The sequence below is a fragment of the Eumetopias jubatus genome, unplaced genomic scaffold (assembly GCF_037043125.1).
Source record: "Eumetopias jubatus isolate StellerSeaLion01/CBP00866 unplaced genomic scaffold, mEumJub1_p1.0 scaffold_11, whole genome shotgun sequence".
NCBI classification, from domain to species: Eukaryota; Metazoa; Chordata; class Mammalia; order Carnivora; family Otariidae; genus Eumetopias; species Eumetopias jubatus.
In genome coordinates this window covers 21300627-21326282 of record NW_028274817.1, presented here as the reverse complement: position 1 = coordinate 21326282, position 25656 = coordinate 21300627, and the positions used below count along the sequence as shown (strand labels likewise).

Here is a 25656-nt window from a genome sequence, read left to right as displayed (position 1 = left end):
CCAAAGAAAATATACAGATGGCCAACAGACCCATGAAAAGATGCTCAACATCACTTATCATCAGGGAAATGCAAATCAAAACTGTAATGAGATATCACTTCACACCTGTCAGAATGGCTAAAATCAAAAACAAAAGAAAAGGGGCACCTGGGTGGTTCAGTCATTAGGTGTCTGCCTTCGGCTCAGGTCATGATCATAGTGTCCCGGGATCAAGCCCTGCATTGGGCTCCCTGCTCAATGGGAAGCCTGCTTCTCCCTCTCCCATTCCCCCTGCTTGTGTTCCTGCTCTCGCTATCTCTCTCTGTGTCAAATAAAGAAATAAAATCTTAAAAAAAAATAACTGTTGGTTAGAATATAGAGAAAAAGGAGTCTTTGTGCTGGGAACGCAAACTGGTATAGCCAGTATGGAAGACAATACAGTTTCCTCAAAAAGTTAAAAATAGAACTATCTTATGATTCAGGGTATTGGTATTTCCCCAACAGTAATTCAAAAGGATACAAACACCCCTATGTTTATTTCAGCATTATTTACGATAGCCAAATTACAGAAGCAGCCCAAGTGCCCATCAACACATGAATGGATAAAGAAGAGTTTAATCATAAAAAAAGAATGAAATCTTGCTGTTTGCAGCAATATGGATTGAGCTAGAGAGTATTATGCTGAGGGAAATAAGTCGGTCAGAGAAAGAAAAATACCGTATGATTCCACTCTTATTTGGAATTTGAGAAACAGAACAAACAATGGAAAGCAAGAGAAAGAGACAAACCAAGAAACAGACACCTAACTATAGAGAACAAACTGATCATTACTGGAGGGGAGATAGTTGGGGGGATAGATTAAATAGGTGATGGGGATAAAAGAGTACACCTATCATCATGAGCACTGAGTAATGTATAGAATTGTTTTGTGCACCTGAAACTAATAAAACACTGAATGTTAACTATACTGGAATTAAAATAAAAACTTCATGTAAAAAGCTAAGTGGACACATTATGACAAAAATTAAATGAATTATCATATGTAGTGTTCTTTGAATATTGTCTGACACATAGTAGTTTCCCAATAAATGATTGCTATGAAAAAATAAATAAATACATAAAAGATATAGACTGGCAGAATGGGTAAAATATATATATAATCCAATTTTATGCAGTTTAGAGAGACTCATTTTAGATCCAATTTATACAAATAGATTAAGTGAAAGGATGCAAAAAAAGTTAAAAACTTATGAGACAAAGAAAGATATTAAATAGCAATAGGATTGTATATTCATCAAGAACATAAAAAAACATAAACTATTAATGCCTAACAACTGAGTCCCCAAATATATGCAGTAAAAATTGCCATAAGTGAAGAAAGAAATACAGTTCTACAATAATAGCTGGAGACTTCAACACTCCACTTTCAATAGTGCATAGAATAACCAGAAGATCAATAAAAGAAAAAGAAGATTTAACACTATAAATCAAGTATATCTAACAGATTAAACCTAGTACTATACCCCCAAACAGCAGAACATACATTATTTTCAAGTTCACATGGGGCATTCTCCTAGACCACATGTTAGCCCAATAACCAACTCTAAATAAATTTTAAAAGTTTGAAATCATACAAAGTATCTTTTTCAACTACAATACAATGAAACAAAAACAAAAAAAAAATCAATGACAGAATGAAAACTTGAAAATTCACAAGTATGTATTTTGGCAATAACTTTTTAGATACAACATCAAAGATGTGATCCATGAAAGAAATAATTGATAGGCTTGACTTTATTAAAATTAAAATCTTCTGGGGGCGCCTGGGTGGCTCAGTCGTTAAGCATCTGCCTTTGGCTCAGGTCATGATCCCAGGGTCCTGGGGTCATGCCCCACATCAGGCTCCCTGCTCAGTGGGAAGCCTGCTTCTCCCTCTCCCACTCCCCCTGCTTGTGTTCCCTCTCTCGCTGTGTGTCTCTCTCTGTCAAATAAATAAATAAAACCTTAAAAAATTAAAATCTTCTGTGCTCTGGAAGACATATTAAGAGAATGAGAAGACAAGCCACAGACTAAAATATTTGCAAAACACATTTCTTATAAAGGACTATTATCTAAAACATATAAAAAAAAACTCTTAAAACTCAACAACAAGAAAACAAATACTTCAATTAAAAATAAGCAAAAGTCCTGAATAGACATCTGATCAAAAATGTAGATATAGCAAATAACCATTTTTTAAAATGCTCCACATAATTTGTCATCAGGAAAATGCAGAAGAAAGCCACAATGAAATATCACTACAAACCTATTACAATGGCCAAAATCCAAAACATTGACACCACCAAATGCTGATGAGAATATGGTATAACAGAGTTCTCATTCATTGTTGGTGGAAATGTAAAATGATACAACCACTTTGAATGAGAGTTTGACAGATTATTACAAAGCTAAACATGTTCTTACTATACAATCCAGCAGTTGTACTCCTTGGTATTTACCCAATGGAGTTGAAAACATGTGTTTGCACATAAAACTTTATAGCAACTTTATTCATGATTGCCAAATCATGTGAGCAACTAAGATGTCCTTCAGTAGGTAAATGGATAAATAAACTGGCCCATCCAGAAATTGGAATAGAATTTAATGCTAAAAATAAATGAGCTATCAAGCCATGAAAAGACATAGAGCACACAAATACATATTCCTAAGTGTAAGAAGCCAATTTGAAAAGGTTACATATTCTGATTGCAACTACATGGCACTCTGAAAAAGCAAACCTATGCAGAAAGTAAAAAGATAAGTGGTTGCCAGAAGTTACTGGGGAGGGAGGAATGACTGGGAAGAGCACAGAAGATTTTTAGGACACTGAAACTATTCTGTATGATACTACAATGGTTGATACATGTCATTAAAGTTTATCAAAACCCACAAACTGCACAAAACCAAGAGTGAATCTTTATGTAAACTATGGACTTTGAGTGAAATTGTTTCAATGTAAGTTTATTGATTTAGACAAATGTACTACTGTGGTGCAGAATGTCAGGAGTAGAAGAGGTTATGTGTGGGTAAAAGTGGGAGACAGGGAAATATGAGTACTCTGTATTTTCCACTTAATTTTGCTGGTAACCTAAAATTGCTTTAAAAGATAAAGTGTTTTCTTAAATTTTATTATGTTATGTTAATCACCATACACTACATCATTGGTTTCTGATGTAGTGTTCCATGATTCATTGTTTGCATATAACACTCAGTGCTCCATTCAGTACATGCCCTCTTTAATACCCATCACCAAGCCAACCCATCCCCCCAGCCCCCTTTCCTCTAGGACCCTCAGTTTGTTTCTCAGAGTCCATAGTATCTCATGGTTTGGAGACGAACCAAAAATAAAGTTTTTAATTTAAAAAATCCAAATAAAGAAATCTCATTAAATAGATGGTTCATTTGTGAATTATATCAAACACTTAAAGAATACCAATCCTACTCAAACTCTTCCAAAAACAGATGATTAGGGAGCACTTGCTAATTTATTCTATGAAGATATATTTTCATAAAAGTTGAAGTACTCACATTCCATAGCCTTCTACAAAGCTACAGTAATCAAAACAATGTGGCATAAAGATAGATGTATAGAACAATGGATAGAATAGGAAAGAGCTGAGATGCCCTTCAATAGATGAATGGATAAAGAAGATGTGGTCCATATATACAATGGAATATTAGCCATCAGAAAGGATGAACACCCAACTTTTGCATCAACATGGATGGAACTGGAAGAGATTATGCTAAGTGAAATAAGTCAAGCAGAGAATGTCAATTATCGTATGGTTTCACTTATTTATGGAATATAAGGAATAGCACTGAGGACATTAGAAGAAGGAAGGGAAAAATGAAGGGGAGGGAATTGGAGGGGGAGACGAACCATGAGAGACTATGGACTCTGAGAAACAAACTGAGGGTTTTAGAGGGGAGGGGGCTGGGGGGATGGGTTAACCTGGTGATGGGTATTGAGGAGGGCATGTACTGCATGGAGCACTGGGTGTTATACGAAAACAATGAATCGTGGACCACTAATCAAAAATGAATGATGTATGATGGTGACTAATGTAACATAATAAAATTAAATTAAATTAAAAAATAGGAAGTCTAAAAGAAAATCATATATCTATGGATGGTTGATTTTCAATAATGGTATCAAGACCATTAAGTAGGAGAAGAATATTATCTTCAAAATCTTGTAAGAGGATAACTGAGTATTCATATGAAAAAAGCATGAATTTATATTCCTCACTATACACGAATACAAAAATTCACTCAGTTAAATATTATGAGAATGAGAGATATACTCCAGAAAGCTGGAGTAGCTATGTTAATTTCAGACAAAGCAGAACTCAGAGCAAAGAAAATTATCAGGGATAAAGAGGGACATTACATAATGAGAAAGTGGTCAATTATCCAAGAAGACATAACAATCTTATTTATGTGCCTAAAAACAGAGTGACAAAATATTTGAGGTAAAACCTGATTAAACTAAAGGGGAAAATAAACAATACACTTTTACAGTTGGAGATATCAGCACCTCTCTTTCAATAATTGATAGATCATCAAGCAGACAAAAAAATTAGTAAGAATATAATTGACCCAAACAACACTGTCAATCAACTCAATCTGATTGACATTTAGAGAATACTGTCTCCAAAAACAGTGGGATATACATATTCACAAACTCACATGGAACATTCCCAGAGTTAGAACCAGTCTGAGCCATAAAATAATATAACAAATTTAAAGTATAGAAATCATGCAAAGTATGTAATCAACACACAATGACATTAAACAAGAATTTAACAATAGATGATAGAAAATTCCGGAATAGTTAGAAATTTAAAAGCACACTCCTAAATACTATAAGAAGAACAAGTCTCAAGAGAAACTTAAAAATACTCTGTTTTAAATTAAAATGAAAATGATTTCAAACTTTTGGGAGCACACAGTAAAAGTATCAAAGTATAGAGCAATAAATTTGTATGTAAGAAAAGAAGATCTGAAATCAATAATCTAGGCCTCCATCTTAAGAAACTAGAAAAAAAAAGCAGTTTAATCCTAAAGTGATTATTAGAAAAGAAATAATGAAAGCTACAGCATAAATCAATGATATTGAAATCAGGAAAATAATAGAGAAAATTAATGAAGCCAAAAGCTAGTTCTTTGAAATGATCAATAATTTTGATAAACTTCTAACAAGGAAAATAAAGACACAAATTATCAATAAAATAAATGAAAGATAGTTCATCACTGTTATTACTATATTACTATGAACCATAAAATGATAAAATATAATACTATGAACAATTCTATGCCCACACATTTAATAACAAATAAAACGGACCAATTCCTTAGAAGACAAACACTACAAAACCTCATAGAAGAAGAAGAAAATAATCTTAATTGGACTATATTAAAGTATATGAATGAATAATAAATTTCCAAAGATTAAGCACCAAGAAAATCTAGTCTTAGTAGTGAATTGTACCAAATACTCAAGGAAGAAGTGATAGTAATTGTCACAATCTTTTCAAGAAAATAGAAGTAGGAGGAACATTTCCTAATTAAATCTATGAGTCCAGCATTACACTAATATTAAGACCAGATAAACACATTACAAAAAAAGAAAACTATAGTTCAGTATCTCTCACAAGCATAAATGCAAAAATCATCAAGAAAATAGTAGCAAATAATATCCAATGTGTATGAAAAGAATTATAGAGCACAAACAAAAGCTCCCGAGAGCAAACCCAAGCAGATTAATTAGCCTGACCCCAGCAAGGGTGGGGCAATTCCAACTCCGGCAAAGACATTTGAGAACCATGGCAACAGTCCCCTCCCACAGAAGATCAGCAAGAACAGTCAGCCAAGACCAAGTTTACTGATCAATGAGAACAGCAGAAATCCAGCATTAGGGCAATGGCTTCTTCCCATGATTCTTTAGTCTTACAAAGTTAATTTTTTTTAATTTTCTTTCTTTTCTTTCTCTTTTTTCTTTCTTTCCCTTTCTTTTCCCCGGTTTCAGGTCTCTTCTGATTTGTTTAGTATATTTTTTTCTGAGGTTGTTTTTACCCTGTTAACATTTTGTTCTCTCATTCATCTATTCTCCTCTGGACAAAATGAAAGGACAGGAAAAATCACCTCAAAAAAAAAGAACAAGAGGCAGCACTGACTGCCAGGGACCGAATCACTATGGACATTAGTAAGATGTCGGAACTAGAGTTCAGAATGATGATTTTAAAGATACTAGCTGGGCGTGAAAAAAGCATGGAAGATATTAGAGAAACCCTTTCTGGAGAAATAAAAGAACTAAAATCTAACCAAGTGGAAATCAAAAAGACTATTAATGAGGTGCAATCAAAAATGGAGGCTCTCACTGCTAGGATAAATGAGGCAGAAGAGAGAATTAGTGATATAGAAGACCAAATGTTGGAAATAAAGAAGCTGAGAAAAAGAGATAAACAACTACTGGATCACGAGGGCAGAATTCGAGAGATAAGTGATACCATAAGACAAAACAATATTAGAATAATTGAGATCCCAGAAGAAGAAAGAGAGAGAGGGGCAGAAGGTATATTGTAGCAAATTATAGCAGAGAACTTCCCTAATGTGGGGAAGGAAACAGGCATCAAAATCCAGGAGGCACAGAGAACCCCTCCCAAAATCAAAATTAGGTCAACACCTCGACATCTAATAGTAAAACTCACGAGTCTCAGAGATAAAGAGAAAATCGTGAAAGCAGCTCGGGATAAGAGATCTGTAACCTACAATGGTAGAAATATTCCATTGGCAACAGACCTATCCACAGAGACCTGGCAGGCCAGAAAGGACTGGCATGATATATTCAGAGCACTAAATGAAAAAAAAAATGCAGCCGAGAATAATATATCCAGATATACTGACATTGATAATAGAAAGAGAGATAAAAAGCTTCCAGGACAAACAAAAACTAAAGGAATTTGCAAACATGAAATCAGCCCTAACAGAAATATTGAAAGGGGTCCTCTAAGCAAAGAGAGCTTAAAAGTAACATAGACCAGAAAGGAAAACAGACAATATACAGTAACAGTCACGTTACAGGCAATACAATGGCACTAAATTCATATCTTTCAATAGTCACCCTGAATGTAAATGGGCTAAATGCCCCAATCAAAAGACACAGGGTATCAGACTGGATAAAAAAAAAAAGACACATTGATATGCTATCTGCAAGAACCTCATTTTAGACTCAAGCCACCCCCAGATTGAAAGTGAGGGGGTGGAAAACACTGTACCATGCTAATGAACACCAAAAGACAGCTGGGGTGGCAATCCTTATATCAGACAAATTAAATTTTAAACCAAAGACTATAAAAAGAGATGAGGAAGGACACTAGATCCTACTTAAAGGGTCTATCCAACAACAAGATCTAACAATTGTAAATGCCTATGCCCTTAACATGAGAGCAGCCAATTATATAAGCCAATTAATAACAAAAGCAATGAAACACATTGACAACAATACAATAATAGTGGAGGATTTTAACACCCCTCACTGAAATGGACAGATCATCTAAGCAAAAGATCAAAAGGAAATAGACTTTAAATGACACACTGGACCAAATGGACTTCACAGATATATTCAGAACATTCCATCCCAAAGCAACAGAATACATATTCTTCTCTAGTGCCCATGGAACATTCTCCAGAATTGATCACATCCTAGGTCACAAATCATGTCTCAACCAGGACCAAAAGTTTGGGATCATTCCCTGCATATTTGCAGACCAAAATGCTTTGAAACTAGAACTCAATCACAAGAGGAAAGTCGGAAAGAACTCAAATGCATGGAGGCTAAAGAGCATCCTACTAAAGAATGAATGGGTTAACCAGGAAATTAAAGAAGAATTAAAAAAATTCATGGAAACCAATGAAAATGAAAACACAACTGTTCAAAATCTTTGGGATGCAGGACAGGCAGTCCTAAGAGGAAATTACATAGCAATACAAGCCTTTCTCAAGAAACAAGAAAGGTCTCAAATACACAACCTAACCCTACACCTAAAGGAGCTGGAGAGAAAAAGCAAATAAAGCCTAAACCCAGCAAGAGAAGAGAAATAATAAAGATCAGAGCAGAAATCAATAAAATTGAAACCAAAAGAACAGAACAGATCAACAAAACTAGGAACTGGTTCTTTGAAAGAATTAACAAGATTGGTAAACCCCTGGCCAGACTTATCAAAAAGAAAAGAGAAACGACCCAAATAAATAAAATCATGAATGAAAGAGGAGCGATCACAACTAACACCAAAGAAAAACAATTATAAGAACATATTATGAGCCACAAATGGCAGCAAATTAGATAATCTGGAAGAAATGGGTGCATTCCTAGAGATGTATCAACTACCAAAACTGAACCAGGAAGAAATAGAAAACCTGAACAGACCTATAACCACTAAGGAAATTGAAGCAGTCATCAAAAATCTGCCAACAAACGAAAACCCAGGGCCAGATGGCTTCCCAGGGGAATTCTACCAAACATTTCAAGAAGAATTAATACCTATTCTCCTGAAACTGCTCCAAAAAATAGAAATGGAAGGAAAACTTCCAAACTCGTTTTATGAGGCCACCATTACCTTGATCCCAAAACCAGACAAAGACCCCATCAAAAAGGAGAATACAGACCAATAACCATTATGAATATGGATGCAAAAATTCTCACCAAAATAGTAGCCAATAGGATCCAACAGTACATTAAAAGAATTATTCACCACGACCAACTGGGATTTATTCCTGGGCTGCAAGGTTGGTTCAACATCTGCAAATCAATCAATGTGATATATTAACAAAAGAAAGAACAAGAACTATATGACCCTCTCAATAGATGCAGAAAAAGCATTTGACAAAGTATAGCATCCTTTCTTGATCAAAACTCTTCAGAGTATAGGGATGGAGGATACATACCTCAATATCATAAAAGCCATCTATAAAAAGCCCACAGCAAATATCATTCTCAATGGGGAAAAACTGAGAGCTTTCCCCCCAAGTTCAGGAACACGACAGGGATGTCCACTATCACCACTGCTATTCAACATAATATTAGAAGTCATAGCCACAACAATCAGACTACAAAAAGAAATAAAAGACATCCAAATTGGCAAGGAAGAAGTCACTCTCACTCTTTGGAGATGATATGATATTTTATGTGGAAAACTCAAATGACTCCACCCCAAAACTGCTAGAACTCATACAGGAATTCAGTAAAGTGGCAGGATATAAAATGAATGCACAGAAATCAGTGGCATTCCTATACACAAACAAGACAGAAGAAAGAGAAATTAAGGAGTTGATCCCATTTACAATTGCATCCAAAACCATAAGATACCTAGGCATAAATCTAACCCAAGATGCAAAGAATCTGTACTCAGAAATACTGAGTACATGAGTATAAAATACTCATAAAAGAATTTGAGGAAGACACAAAGAAATGGAAAAACGTTCCATGCTCATGGATTAGAACAAATATTGTGAAGATGTCAATGCTACCTAGAGCAATCTACACATTGAATGCAATTCTTATCAAAATACCATCAACTTTTTTTCAAAGAAATGGAACAAATAATCTAAAATGTGTATGGAATCAGAAAAGATCTCGAATAGCCAGAGGAATGTTGAAAAAGAAAAGCAAAGCTGGTGGCATCACAATTTCGGACTTCCAGCTCTATTACAAAGCTGTCATCATCAAGACAGTATGGTACTCGCACAAAAACAGACACATAAATCAATGGAACAGAATAAAGAGCCCATAAATGGACCCTCAACTCTATGGTCAACTCATCATTGACAAAGCAGGAAAGAATGTCCAATGGAAAAAAGACAGTCTCTTCAACAAATGGTGTTGGGAAAATTGGACAGCCACATGCAGAAGAATGAAACTGGACCATTTCCTTACACCACACACAAAAATAGACTCAAAATGGTTGAAAGACCTAAATGTGAGACAGGAGTCCATCAAAATCCTAAAGGAGAACACAGGCAGCAACCTCTTCGACCTCAGCCGCAGCAACTTCTTCCTAAAAAGACTGCCAAAGGCAATGGAAGCAAAGGCCAAAATGAACTATTGGGACTTTGTCAAAATAAAAAGCTTTTACACGGCAAAAGAAACAGTCAAGAAAACCAAAAGACAACCGACAGAATGGTAGAATTTATTTGCGAATGACATATCAGATAAAGGGCTAGTATCCAAAATCTATAAAGAACTTATCAAACTCAACACCCAAAGAACAAGTAATCTAATCAAGAAATGCGCAGAAGTCACTAACAGACATTTTTCCAAAGAAGACATCCAAATGGCCAACAGACATATGAAAAAGTGCTCAATATTGCTTGGCATCAGGGAAATCCAAATCCAAACCTTAATGAGATACCACCTCACAACAGTCAGAATGACTAAAATTAACAAGTCAGGAAACGACAGATGTTGGTGGGAATGCGGAGAAAGGGGACCCCTCCTACACTGTTGGTGGGAATGCAAGCTGGTGCAGCCACTCTGGAGAACAGTATGGAGTGGAAAAAGTATTTCAACTTTTCCTCAAAACGTTGAAAATAGAGCTACCATATGACCCAGGAATTGCACTACTGTGTATTTACTCCAAAGATACAAATGTAGGGATCCAAAGGGGTATATGCACCCCGATGTTTATAGCAGCAATGTCCACAATAGCCAAAGTGTGGAAAGAGCCCAGATGTCCATCGATAGATGAATGGATAAAGAAGAGGTGATATATATATATAATGGAATATTATGCAGCCATGAAAAGGAATGTAATCTTGCCATTTGCAATGCCATGGGTTGAACTGGAGGGTATTATGCTGAGCGAAATAAGCCAATCAGAGAAAGACATGTATCATATGATCTCACTGATATGAGGAATTCTAAATCTCAGGAAACAATCTGAGTGTTGCTAGAGTGGTGATGTGTGGGAGGCATGGGTTGGCTGGGTGATAGACATCGGGGAGGGTATGTGCTATGGGGAGCACCGTGAATTGTGTAAGACTGTTGAATCGCAGACCTGTACCTCTGAAACAAATACTACATTATATGTTAAAAAAAAAAAAAAAGATAGCAGGAAGGGAAAAATGAAGGGGGAAATCATTGGGGGAGATGAACCATGAGACACTATGGACTCTGAGAAACAAACTGAGGGTTCTAGAGGGGAAGGGTGTGGGGGGATGGGTTAACCTGGTGATGGGTATTAAAGAGGGCATGTACTGAATGTAGCACTGGGTATTAAATGCAAACAATGAATCATGGAACACTGCATTAAAAACTAATGATGTAATGTATGGCGATTAACATAACATAATAAAAAAATTCATTCCAGCCAAAATAAAAAAACTAAATCTAAATGAATTGAGTTTTGTGTGTGTTTATGAACTGGAAGATGCTATATTATTAATATGTCCCATCTTCCCAACTTTATCATTAGATTAGACACAACTCCAATCAAAAGCATAAGGCTCTTTTGTAGATTTTAAGAAACTAATTCTAAAGATTATATGGAAAGGAAAACACCTAGACTATCCAGCATAATATTGAAAAAGAAAACAGTTGGAGGACTCTCACTATCCAATTTCAAGGTTCCATATAAACCTACAGTAATGAAAATAATTTGGTATTAGTACAATAATAACTACATAGTTTAGTGGAACAATATAGAAATTCCAGAAATGAACCCACACAAATATAACCAACTGATCTTTGAAAATGGAGCAGAGCTAATTTAATGAGAAAGAATAGTCCTTCCAACTAATGTCACCAGAACAATTAGATGTTCATAAGCAAAAACAAAAATAAATCTGACAAAGACCTTACATATTTCAGCATAATTAATTCAAAAGGAATCATAGACCTAAATTTAAAATGTGAAACTATAAAATATATAGAAGAAAACATAGGAAAAATATTGGTGACCTTGGATTTAGTAATGACTTTTTAGTGTAACACCAAAAACAAGATTAGTCAAAGAAAACAAAATAATTTGGACTTTATTAAAACTAAAAAAAAAAAATCTGTTCTTCTGAAGACACAAGAGTGAAAAGACAAGCTACAAACTGAGGGAACATATTTGCAAAACACTTATCTGTTATAGGGCTTCTTTCCAATATATGCAACTCAAAAATAACAGAACAAACAACCCATAATGGACAAAAGTATAAAAAACACTTCATGAAAGAATTATTCAGATGGAGAATAATCATAAACATATGATGATCAGCATCATTTGTAATTAGAGTACTGTGAATTAAAACGAGTTATCTCTATATATCAATTAGAAAAGTACAAATAACTAACAATGTCAATTGCTAATGAGGATACAGACCAACAGGAACTCTAAATCATTGATGATAAAAGTGCAAAATGGTACAGCCACTTTGGAATACAGCTGGCAGTTTCTTACACAGACAAACATAGATAAACACAGTTTTTTCTATAAATAAACATGTCATAAACATGAATTTATGAACCAGCAATCATGCTCCTAGGGATTTATACAAATGACTTCAAAACATCCACACAGAAAGCTGCAGGCTGAATGATAATGTTTACAGGAGCTTTAGTCATAATTGCCAAAAGTTTGAAGTAACCAAAATACTGTTCAATAGTGAATGAAAAAACAACATTGGTACATTTATAAAATAAAATATTATTCCATGATGAAAATGAATGTTACCAAGTCATGAAAAGCCATAGATGAATCTTAAATGCATATTGCTAAGTGAAAAAAGCCAGTCAGTATGGGTTGCATACTGTATTTATATAACATTCCAGAAAATGAAAAATAAAACATAGCAACAGTAAAAAGATTGATGATTTTTAGGGCTTCGGGAGAAAAGGGGAGGGTTGACTAGTTAAAGCAAATAGAAATTTTCAGGGCAGTGAAACTAATCTTTCTGATACTAAAAGTGTAGATACATGACACTGTGCATTGATGAAAACCCATGGAAATTTATAGTACATGAGTGACCCTAAATGAATATAAATTTTAAAAAAATCACTTAGGAGATTAAGGGACCTCAGGATAGATCACATTATGTAACAAAACAATCTCACTGTATCAAAAATGTATACAAAATGCATGAAACAGACACACTCTAGAGGGTGAGGGATAAAGTTTCTAACCTAAATAGTTTTGGAAATGAGTGGAGATTAAAGGCAAAAGACTCTGTATATAAGCACTGGACTATAGTGAATTAAGTTATTTTCCTCAGGGTGGAGGTAAACAATTCTGACTCCACTATAAACATATGCTGAAATTGAACAATTAAATAAACATATAGTGCAAGGAGGGAGTCAGTTTTCTCACTGTTGGACTGGGAGGTTATAGGTAAGAAAGGGCAGGAAGGTAACATGATCAATGTGTTCATAAATTAGAGTTTGAAACATCAATATAAACTCAATTTAGCTTAATATAGGTACAAATGATTTCTTATAAAAATACTTATAGATAACTATGTACATGGGTTAGTATACATACGCATATTTCCATGCTTTGTAGCTGAGAGGGATAGAAATAATGCCACCCCAATAGCAAAGTGCACATCTAGCTACCAGATCTTGATTTCTATTACTATATTCTCTAATCAAAAAAAGTCAGGACATGTTGAAGAAAAACCTTAAGTTAGGACTATGGAAGAAAGTATAAAAAAGAACCTGTAGTGCCAAAAAGTACAAAAGTGCTAAAAATATGACTCACAACAAATTATTAAATGAGGCAACTGAAAGTGAATTCACCGTGGCCAAAGCTGTCTAGAAATGTGAGCAACAGAGTAAGTAAAGTTGTATGAAATAATAATCTAATGTTGAAAATAAATACCTTCAAATTCATGTTTATATTAATGAATGGTTGCAAGAATAAATAAATTAGGAAGAAGAGACAGATAACCCATGCAGAAAAATTTCCAAATAATTCATTTAGATATTCCACGTCCAGTGAAGTGGAGCATGTCTCTCCATACCTTACCTAAAGTTATGCTTTGCATAATGACTTCTTTCCAAAGAATACAGCACAAAAAAGGAGGAAAAAGTAACTTTACAGTGGATGAAACTAACAAATATTTCCTCAGCAGAGTAATCATGGTTAATATCAGTGATAAGTGATGTTGACAGAGTGTACCCTTGATATCATGTGAGGGAAATGGCAATTTATCTCTGTGGTATTCCTCCAAAACATCATAAATCCCAATCTAACCATGAGAAAAATATCAGACATCTTAAACTTTATATTTTCTATAAAGGTAGACATCCTACAATATCAATATTCCTCAAAATTACCAATGCTATCAAAAACAAGAAATGTCTAAGAAACTCACTGTCAAGAGAAACTTAAAGCAACATGATGACTAAATATAAAGCATTATCTTGGATGGGATATTGAAGCAGAAAATGACATTAAGTAAAAACTAAGTAAATCTAAATAAATTGTGGTCTTTTAGTTATAATAATGCATCAATATTGGTCCCTTCATTGTAGCAAATATACCACAATAGGGTAAGTTGTTAAAAATAGGGGAAAGTAGGTGTGTGGGAAATGGGAGCTCTTGTACTAACTTCAAATTACTTTGTAAATCTAAAACTACTCTAAAGTAAAAAGAATATCAGAAAATATACCTGAAAACATTCAAAATTTGGTGAAAAATATCATTATGCAGCAAATTTAAAACATACAAATAAAATAAAATCTAAGAACATCATAGTAAAACTGATGAAAACCAGAATACAGTGAAAATCTTGAAAACAGAAAAAAAGGCTATATTATAAAAGGAGAGAAATTTACACAAAATTGTTGTGACCTTCTTAACAGAAACAATGGAGGCCACATGATTCTAAAATGATAAAATTTTTTATACAGTGAAAAAATTTCTTATAAATGAAGAAAAATGAAGATTTTTCAGATAAACAAAAGATGAGTGAATTAATTACAAGAATACCCTTAAGAAATAATGCCGGAGGAAATTTTTTAGGACAATGGACAACCATATTAAATGGAATCTCAAATCTCCAGGAAGGAATAAAAATGCCAGAAATGGTTAGTATGTGGTTAAATATAAAAGACTATTTTTCTCTTAATTTCCATAAAAACAACTGACTTTTCAAAGTTTTTTTTTTGTATTTTGTTTTAAAATACTCATGGGACTAGATATGAAAAACAACAGAACAATTAATGAGGGTAAATGGACCTCAATTCCTATAAGAATCTTATATTTTATGTGAAAGGGTAAAATATTAATTCTAAGAAAGATACACATGTTGATCCCTAGAGAAATCAATAAAAATGCTAAAAAGTAGATGTAATACACCATTAGAAAAAATAAAATGGAGTACTAAAGATATTTTAAATCACTTAAAATTAAGGTAGAAATGAATAAGATGATAGACAAACATGAGACAAATAACAAATATACATATGTATATATGTAATATATTTTAATTTATAAATACATACAAATTTATATATAATTATATTTACTAATTGATAAGATAGTGCTACTAAGTTCTTATATAGCAATAATTATTTTAAGTGTAAATGGTTTAAATTCTCCAATCAAAAGACATTGAATGGCTGAAATGATTTAATAAACATGTGCAAGGCTGGCTTCATAGCCCAAGATGCCCCCAGGGCTGTCTTCCCCTCCACCGTGGGGCAACCCTGGCACCAGGGTGTGATGGTGGGCATGGGCCAGAGGACTCCTACATAGGTGATGAGGCCCAGAGCAAGAAGGGCATCCTGACCCTGAAGTACCTCATCGAGCATGGTATTGTCACCAGCTGGGATGACATGGAGATATGGCACCACAACTTCTACAGTGATTTGCATCTGGCCCCCAAGCAGCACCCCATGCTACTAACCAAGGCCATCCTGAATCCCAAGGCCAACCATGAGAAGATGACCCAGATCATGTCTGAGACCTTCAACATCCCAGTCATGTAGGTGGCCATCCAGACCATGCTGTCCTGTACTCCTCTCATTATATCACTGGCATCGTGTTGGACTTTGGTGACTGGGTCACCCACACTGTGCATATCTACGAGGAGTACACCCTTCTCCATGCCATCCTGCAACTGGAATTGGCTGGCTGGGACCTGATGGACTACCTCATGAAGATCCTCATGGAGCATGGCTACAGCTTCACCACCATTGCTGAGCAGGAAATTATGTGTGACATCAAGGAGAAGCTGTGCTACATTGCCCTTGACTTTGAGCAGGAGATGGCCACTGTGGTTTCCAGCCCCTCCCTGGAGAAGAGTTAGGAGCTTCCAGATGGGCAGGTCATCACCATTGACAATGTGCAGTTCTACTGCCCCGAGGCACTCTTCCAGCCTTCCTTCCTGGGCATGGAATCCTGTGGTATCTGTGAAACTACATTCAACTCCATCATGAAGTGTGATGTAAACATCTGCAAGGACCTCTACACCAACAAGGTGCTGTCTGGTGCGGCCACCATATACCCCAGCATCACTGACAAGATGCAGAAGATCACTGTCCTGGCACCCAGCACAATGAAGATCAAGATCATCACACCCTCTGAACACAAGTACTCTGTGTGGATCAGCAGTTTCATTCTGCTCTCACTATCCACCTTCCAGCAGATGTGGATCAGGAAGCAGGAGTACCACAAGTAAGGTCTCTTTATCATCCACTGCAAATGTTTTTAGGCAGACTGTTACTTTAGTTACACCCCTTCTTGACAAAACCTAACTTGTGCAGAAAACAAAGTGAGATTGGCATGGCTTTATGTGTTTTGGTCTTTGACTTTTTTTAAATTTCTTTTTATTTTGTTTTTGTTTGTTTATTTGTTTTGCTTTGTTTTACTTTTTGTTTTGTTTTTGGTGATTGACTCAGGATTTAAAGACTAGAACAGTAAAGGTAACAGCAGTTGGTTGGGGAGAGCATCCCCAAAGTGTTACAGTGTGGTCAAGGACTTTAAACATTGTTCTTTTTCTAAAATAGTCACTCCAAATATCATGAGATTCATTGTTACAGGAAGTCCCTTGCCTTCCCAAAAGCCACTCCATTTCTCCCTGAGATAGAAAGGCCAGTACTTGTGGAGTTCACACAGGAGAGGGTGATAGCATTGCTTTTGTGTAAATTATGCAGTCCATTTAAAAAAATCTTCATTTTAATACTTGTTATTTTTGTTTTATTTTGAATGGTCTGCAATCATGGCCCCCTTCTATGCCCCCGCTCCCCACAACTTGAGATGTATGAAGGCTTTTGGTCTCCCTGGATGTACAGTTGAGGCATGGAAGCTGCCAGGGCTTACCAGTACACTGACTCACTGACTTGAGACCAGTTCAATAAAGTTCACATCCTAAAGAAAAGAAAAAACAAGGTCCAACTATATGCTGTATATAAGAGACTCACTTGAGCTTTAAGGATATATAGATATAAGGATATCTATATAGATATATAGATATAAGGATATATATATATATATATATTAGCTCAAAGAGAAGGGATGGAAAAAGATAACCTATGTAAATGAAAACTACAAGACAAAAAAGATAGTTATATTTATATCAGACAAGATATACCTCAAGTCAAAAACTATAAGAGACAAAGAATACCATTATACTATGATAAAGGAATAAAATCAAAATCCTCCCAAGAAAAAAAAGCCCAGGACTTCACAGGTGAATTCTACCACACTTAAAGAACAGTTGATGTCAATCCTTCTTAAAATCTTCTAAAAATTCAAAAAGGAAGGAAAACTCCAATATTCATTTTACAAGGCCAGCATTACCTTGATACCAAAGTCAGGTAAGGGCACTACAAGAAAAGAAAATTATATGCCAATATCCCTGATGAATATTGATGCAAAAATTTTCAACAAAATATAGAAACAAATTCAAGGGCACATTGAAAGGATCATACAAAAATATGAAAAAAAAATAAAATAAAAGGATCATACAACATGATCAAGTGGAATTTATCTTTGGGATGGAAGAATGGTTCAATGCAGGTAAATCAATAAATGTGATACCACATTAATAGAATGAAAGATATAAAACATGATCATCTCAATAGATGAGGAAAAAGCTATTTTACAAAAGTGAACATCCTTTCATGACAAAAATTCTAATAAAATAGTTATGGAAATAATATACATTAATATAATAAAGACCATATAGGACAAGCCCACAGCTAACATCATACTTATTAGTAAAAAAGCTGAAAGCTTTACCCCTAAGATCAGGAAAAAGATAATGGTGTCCACTCTCACCACTTCCATTCAACATAATACTGGATGTCCTGCACAGAACAATTAGGGAAAAAAATATTAAAAGCGTCCAAATGAAAAAAGGATTAGTCAAATTTATCTCCAGTTCACATAATCTTAAATATGCAAAACCTTAAAAATTAAAAAAAAAAATGTTAGGACTAAAATAAATTCAGTAAAGCTGCAGGACACAAACTTAATATACAAAAATCATTTCTATTTCTATATGCCATCAATGAGCTAATCAAAAATAAGATTAAGAAAACAATTCTATTTATAATAGCATTAAAGTCTCTGCTGGTCTTGGAAGCTCTTTGCCTTTCCATCCATTCTGAATGACAGCCTTCCTGGATATAGTATCTTTGGCTGCGTGTTCTTCTCATTTAGTTCCCTGAATATGTCTTGCCAGCCCTTTCTGGCTTGCCAGATCTGTCTCTGTGGACAGGTCTGACATTATTCTGATGTTCCTCTCTCTGTACACAAGAAATCTCTTCCCCCTCACCGCTTTCAAGATTGTTTCCTTGGATCTAAGATTTACTAATTGTACTATTATATGTTGTGGTGTAGGTCTGTTCTCATTGATCTTGGGAGGAGTCCTCTCTGCCTCTTGGACATGAATGCTTGTTTCCTTCCCCAGATTAGGGAAGTTCTCAGCTATGATTTACTCAAGTATATCTTCTAGGCCTCTCTCTCTCTCCACCCCCTCAGGGATCCCAATAATTCTGATATTGGAACATTTCACTGAGTCATTAATTTCTCTCAGTTTGATCCCTTGGGCTTTAATCTGTTTTTCCCATGCCTCCTCGGTGTCCTTCTTTTCTATCATCTTATCTTCTAGCTCACTAATTCGTTCTGCCTCGTTTACCCTGGCAGTCAGAGGATCCAGTTTAGATTGCATTTCATTCATAACATTTTTAAGTTCGGCCTGATTAGATCTCATTTCTGCCCTTAGAGATTCTATATTGTCATTAATATTTTTCTCATGCGTACATAACAACTTCATAATTGTTACTCTGGAGTTTATTTCTGATGTCTTGGTTATATCCATATCCATTAGGTCTGTGGCAGAGACCACAGTCTCTGATTCTTTTCTTTGTTGGGGGTTCCTCCTCTTAGTCATTCTGTTGAGGGGTGGTTGAGGAAATGTACAGAGTCCAAAGTATTAACCACAACCTAAGCAAGATACACCTGCTTTATAGGGAACTTAGGGTTGTCATCCTCTTGTTCTTCCAGCCTGTCTTCTGGGGGAGGGGCCTGCTGGGCTGTTATTCAGGCAACCCTTCTTGGGCAGAGTTGCCCTGTCCCCTGTGGGTGAGGGGATAGGCTCAGTGAAAAACGTTTTTTTGGGGGGATTTATTCTCTGGCAGCTTTCCCCGGTGGCTTTCTGCAAGTCAGAGCAGAAGTGACTGCATCCAAACCTCTGTCTCACAACAGAGAGATCACAGTCTGCTCTTCAGTGAGCTCTCCAGGCCACAGTGTATGATAGATTAAAAAGAATAAGATACTTGGGAATAAATTTAACAATAGAGGTTAATAACCTGTACACTGAAAACTGTAAGACTACAAGACATTTATGAAGGAAATGAAAGAAGACACAAATAAATGGAAAGCATCCTATGTTTATGGATTGAAAGTATTAATTTTGTTAAATTCTCCATGCTACCCAAAGTAATCTACAAATTCAATATAATTCCTATGGCATTTTTTACAGAAACAGGAAAAAGCAATCTTAAAATTCATATGCTACCACAAAAGACACTGAATAGCTGAAGCAATCTTGAGAAAGAACAAAGGTGGAGACATCACACTTCCTCATGTCAAACTGTTATTACAAAGCTACGAAAACTGTATGGTAATGGCATAAAAACAGACACATAAACCAATGGAACAGAATTAAGAGCCCAGGAATAATTCCTCACATATGCAGTCAATTAATGTTTGTCAAGGTTGCTGAAAATGCACAATGGGGAAAAGATAGTCTCTTCAACATCATTGGCAAAACTGGATAACCACATGCAAAAGAATGAAACTGGATCCTTAACAAAAATTAACTCAAAATGGATTAAAGACTTAAGTGTAATACCCAAAACCATAAAACTCCTAAAAGAGACATAAAGAAAAAGCTACTTGACATGGGTCTTGACAATGAATTTTTGGATATGACACCAAAAGCAAGGCAACAAAAGAAAAAATCAACCATGGAACTACATAAAATTAAAAAGTTTTCTACAGTAAAGGCAACAATCAAAATGAAAAGGCCATCTTTTGAATGGAAAAAAAATATTTGCAAACTGTATATCTGATAAGAGGATAATATCCAAAATATATTAGGAATACCTACGACTCAATAGCAAAGTAACAAATGACACAGTTTAAAAATAGGCAAAGTTTCTGAATAGACATTTCTACAAAGAAGACCTACAAATGGCCACCAGATATATTAAAAAGTGTTCAACATTAGTAACCATCATGGAATCAAAATCACAATGAGAAATTACCTTACACTTGATAGAATGTCTATTATCAAAAACACAAGAGATAAGTTTTGGCAAGTGTGTAGAGAAAATGGAACCCTTATACAGTTTGTGAGGATGTACATTAATACAGCCATTATGGGAAACAGTATGAATTCTCCTCAAAAAATTAAAAATAGAAATACCATATGATCTAGCAATCCCACTTCTGGGTATATATCCAAAGGAAATTAAATCAGGATCTCAAACAGATATGTACATTCCCATGTCCACTGCAGCATGAATAATGTTATTAACAATATTAATAATAATGCTGTTATGAATAACAATAGCCAAGATATGGAAACAACCTTAATATCTGTTGTTGATAGATAAATAAAGAAAATATTATATATAAATATAATATATATTATAATAGATATCTATATATCTATGCATTATATATTATTATTACATATCTATTACACTATGTATTTATTATATATTACATGTTATATATGTATCTATTACAATATATATATATATGTATCTACATCTACATGTATTATATCTATAATATATATAATTGAATATAATTTAGTCATAAAAAGAAGAAAATCTTGCCATTTGTGACAACATGGATGAACCTGGAGAACACTATGCTGAGTGAAATAATCCAGACACAGAAAGACAACACTGTATTGTCGAATACTCATAGGTGGAATCAACAAAATCAAACACCTAAAACCAGAGAGTCAAATGGTGGTTGTCAGATGCTGGGTGGTGGGGGAAATGGGGAGATGTTGGCCAAAGGATACAAAATTTCAGTTATAAGATGAATAAATTCCAGGAGTATAATGTACATCATGATGCTTATAGTCAACAACATTGTATTATATATTTGAAATTTGTTGAGAAAAATCTTAAGTCTTTTTACCACACACAAAAAAAAGATAATTAAGTGAGATAATGAATGTATTAATTAACTTGATGGTGATAATCATCTTACAGTGCATGTGTATATTAAACCACAATTTTGTTTACCTTAAAAAAGTTATAATGTACAGCCTATATACATATAATTTTGATTTGACAATCATATTTCATTAAGGCTGAAAGAAAATAAAAATATTTAAATTGGACTCATTTCTTAAATAATGTGTATAAATTTTCAGATAGCTTAATGAATCAAAATTGAATTCAACTCTAAAATTTTTAGGAATATAGGAATATAGTATTTATTTAAGAAGATGAATGAGAAAGAATTATGAAAAGACAAAATCATGGATGCCACTGTCCCTAGAGATATGCGGATTCCAAACTCATTCTCTGAAGCCATCACATCCTCAGTTATAAAACTTCAGTAGACTAAAGAAAAAGATACTTTTTATACCAAACTCACTTAGGATCAGATTTAATGTTCTTAAATAAAATATTAGATCACCAAATATAGCCACCTATTAATAATATTTGTCCACATCAATTGAATAAAGGAGAAAAATATGGTTGCCTTAGTAGATGCCAGAATTGCATTTTGTAAATTTTACCATTTCCTAATTTTTTAAAAAATAGAAAAATATTTCTAAATTTCTAAAATTTTATGATAGTAACTTTCATAAATTTCTGGTAAATATACTTAATTGAGAAATATGTGAATTTTTCTTAATAAAGCAAAAGGAAATATATGAGCACCATATATCACACTAATATTCCAATACTATTTACTATTTCACTAAGTAATGAAAAATAAATAAATATTCTATACTAGAAAGAAAGAGACAAAATTATGGCTTTTTGCAATTGTGATCATCTACTTAAAAAATCTAATAGAATGATTACAAAATATTTTAGAATTGTCCAGAAAAGTGTGAAATATGAGATTATCATAAAAAAGTATATAGATTACCTATGCACTTGCAATGGTCAATTTGAAAATATTATAGACATATCTCCTATTCATAAGAGTACAAAACCATAAAAAATGTGAGACTAAATCTAAGATTAAATTTGAATGACCCAAATGAAAAACAATCTATGAAGTTTTCCTGAGTAAATAGAAAGTCATGGAATATTCCTGCATTGGAAGACTTACTATTATAAAGTTAAAAACTCTACAAATAGGGGCACCTGGGTGGCTCGGTCATCAAGTGTCTGCCTTTGGCTCAGGTCATGATCCCAGGGTCCTGAGACTGAGCCCCGCATCAGGCTCCCTGCTCTGCAGGAAGCCTGCTTCTCTCTCTCCCACTACCCCTGCTTGTGTTCCCTCTCTCTGTGTGTCTCTCTCTGTCAAATAAATAAATAAAATATTAAAAAAAAACTTTACAAACAAATGTATGAATTAAATATAATCCTAATGAAGTTTAGAATACTTTTTGTGGAAAATAACAGACTGATTCATAATTCATCTGAAAAAAGAAAATGGCAGGAATGCTGATGATAATGAAGAGAAAAATAAAGCAGGTTTGTAATACATGTCATGATATATTATAAATATATAGTTAAAAAGTAGTTGAGTTTCAAACTTCAAGTTAGAAATGTTAGAAATGTAGCTATTCTTCACTTCCTTCTTCTGAAAAGCATTCCCCAAAATAGTAATAGATAACACTCTATCATCAATTTAAAACAATGTCACAAACTGATACAACATACAAAACATCTGTGCAATAAGGACCAAAATGAGAGATAATATTTATATCCAGATATAATTTCATATTTACAATATGATACAGCTTTCTCCAAAAGTAAAATTCAGAGTTATAGTAGACATATGCAATAATAATCTGGATAAGTAGTAATCCAAATAAATAAACCTGAGAACATGAACAACACCAAAGGAGAAATGGGGACTGTTTCTGCAGATCAGATCTTTATGGAAGAAAAGCAAAGGATGTGGAGGTGAAAGAGAAATCATATCAATGGAACATCGTGTGTGTGTGTGTGTGTGTGTGTGTGTTTATTAGTTTCCCAGCTGACAAAGAGTGGTGAGCAATGGCAATTTGAAGAAGAAAGGATAATTAGCATTTTCCAGGTCACAATATAGAAAAATACTGACTTAACAGGTTTCAACATGATTTCCCACATAATTTTTGAAGGTCAGAATTTGATGAGAGGATTTTCCCCAGGGGAGAAGACATAAATTTGGTAAATAGGTCAATAAACACAAATTTAAGTTAAGGATTGTCCAGAATCACAACTCTCTCATGATAGGAGGAAGGAGACAATGAAGGAAGTGTTACTGTGCTAATTTCCTCATCTTTATAATAGTCAATAGATAATATATAGAGTTGAAACATGTAGTTAAAAATAGCCCAGAGCCTGAAAACGAAATTAAGAAAACAAAGTCAGTATACAGTAGCATCAAAAAGAAGAGAAAGCATATTTAGGAATAAATTTGATTAAGGAGGTACAAGAATAGTACACAGAAAACTGTAAAACATTGTTGAAAAATAGAACAAAGAGTACCTTAAAAATGAAAATATAAGGAGGGCATGTGTGGTGATGAGCACTGGGTGTTATATGCAATTAATGAATCGTTGAACACTACATCAATCAAAAACTAATGCTGTATTATATATATGTTGGCTAATTGAACATAAGGAATAAGAAAAAATATATTCTGTCTGAATGAATTGGAGAACTTGGTATTGCTTAGACAACAGTATTACTGAAAATGATATACAAATTCAAAATTAATAATTTAAGATTTATTAAAATCTTAACGGTGGTTTTACAGAAATTGAGAAACATAATCTAAAATTCATAAGGAATTTAAAGAGACCTTGGATAACCAAGGCAATCTTGAAAAAGTAGAACAAAGTTGGAAGACTCACACTTCCCAATTTCAAAATTTACTACCAAGTTATAGCAATCAAAACAGTGTGGTAGTGGCATAAGGATAAGCTTACAGATCCATGGAATAAAATATATATTCCAGAAATAAGTCCATATGTGTACATTCAATCAATTTTCTACTAGGCTGCCAAGAGTATACAATTGGAAGAGTCTTCTTAACAAATGACCTTGGGAAACCAGATCTCCACATGCAGAAGAATGAAGTTAGATTACTTATAACATATACAAATATTAACTCAAAATGGATTCAAAACAAACTTAAAAACTGGCACTATAAACCTCTTAGAATAAAACATAAGGGCAAATATTCACGACCTTCAATTTGGCAATGGTTTCTTAGAAATGACAGCAAAAGTACATGTAGCAAAAGAAAACATTGTTAAATTGTACTTCATTAAAATTAAATTCTCTTATGCATCAAAGGCCATTGTTCAGAGAGTGAAGTCAATCCAAAAAAATAGTAAGAAAAGAAAACCCACATATATGATAATGGTTATATAGCCAGAATATATAAACAACTCTGACAACTCAACAGCAAAAATAACAAACAACCCAATTAAAAATTGGGCCAAAGACTTGAATAGATACTTCTCCAAAGAGAATATGCAAATGGAAAATAAACATATTAAAAGATACTGAATATCACTAATCATTAGGGAAATTCAAATCAAAACAAGAGATACCGGGCACCTGGGTGGCTCAGTTGGTTAAGCGACTGCCTTCGGCTCAGGTCATGATCCTGGAGTCCCAGGATCGAGTCCTGCATCGGGCTCCCCATTCAGAAGGGAGGCTGCTTCTCCCTCTGACCCTCCCCCTTTTCATGTGCTCTCTCTCTCTCTCACTCTCTCTCTCAAATAAATAAATAAAATCTTAAAAAAAACAAGAGATACCTGTTCATATACTTTAGAATGGCTATTATTCAAAAACAGGAAATAATAAGTGTAGGCAAATATGTGAAGAAAAAGAACACTCATGCTTTGTGGTTGGGAATGTAAAATGAATGGTGCTGCTGCTCACCAAGCATTTAAACATAAAATTAACATATGACCCAGAAATTCCACTCTTAAATA

General features: G+C 34.2%; 1 pseudogene; it reads left to right on the top strand.

Annotated features, from left to right (window-relative positions):
• Nucleotides 1–15710: 15710 nt before the first annotated feature.
• On the top strand, nucleotides 15711–16716 carry LOC114223760 (actin, cytoplasmic 1 pseudogene; annotated as a pseudogene).
• Nucleotides 16717–25656: the final 8940 nt, after the last annotated feature.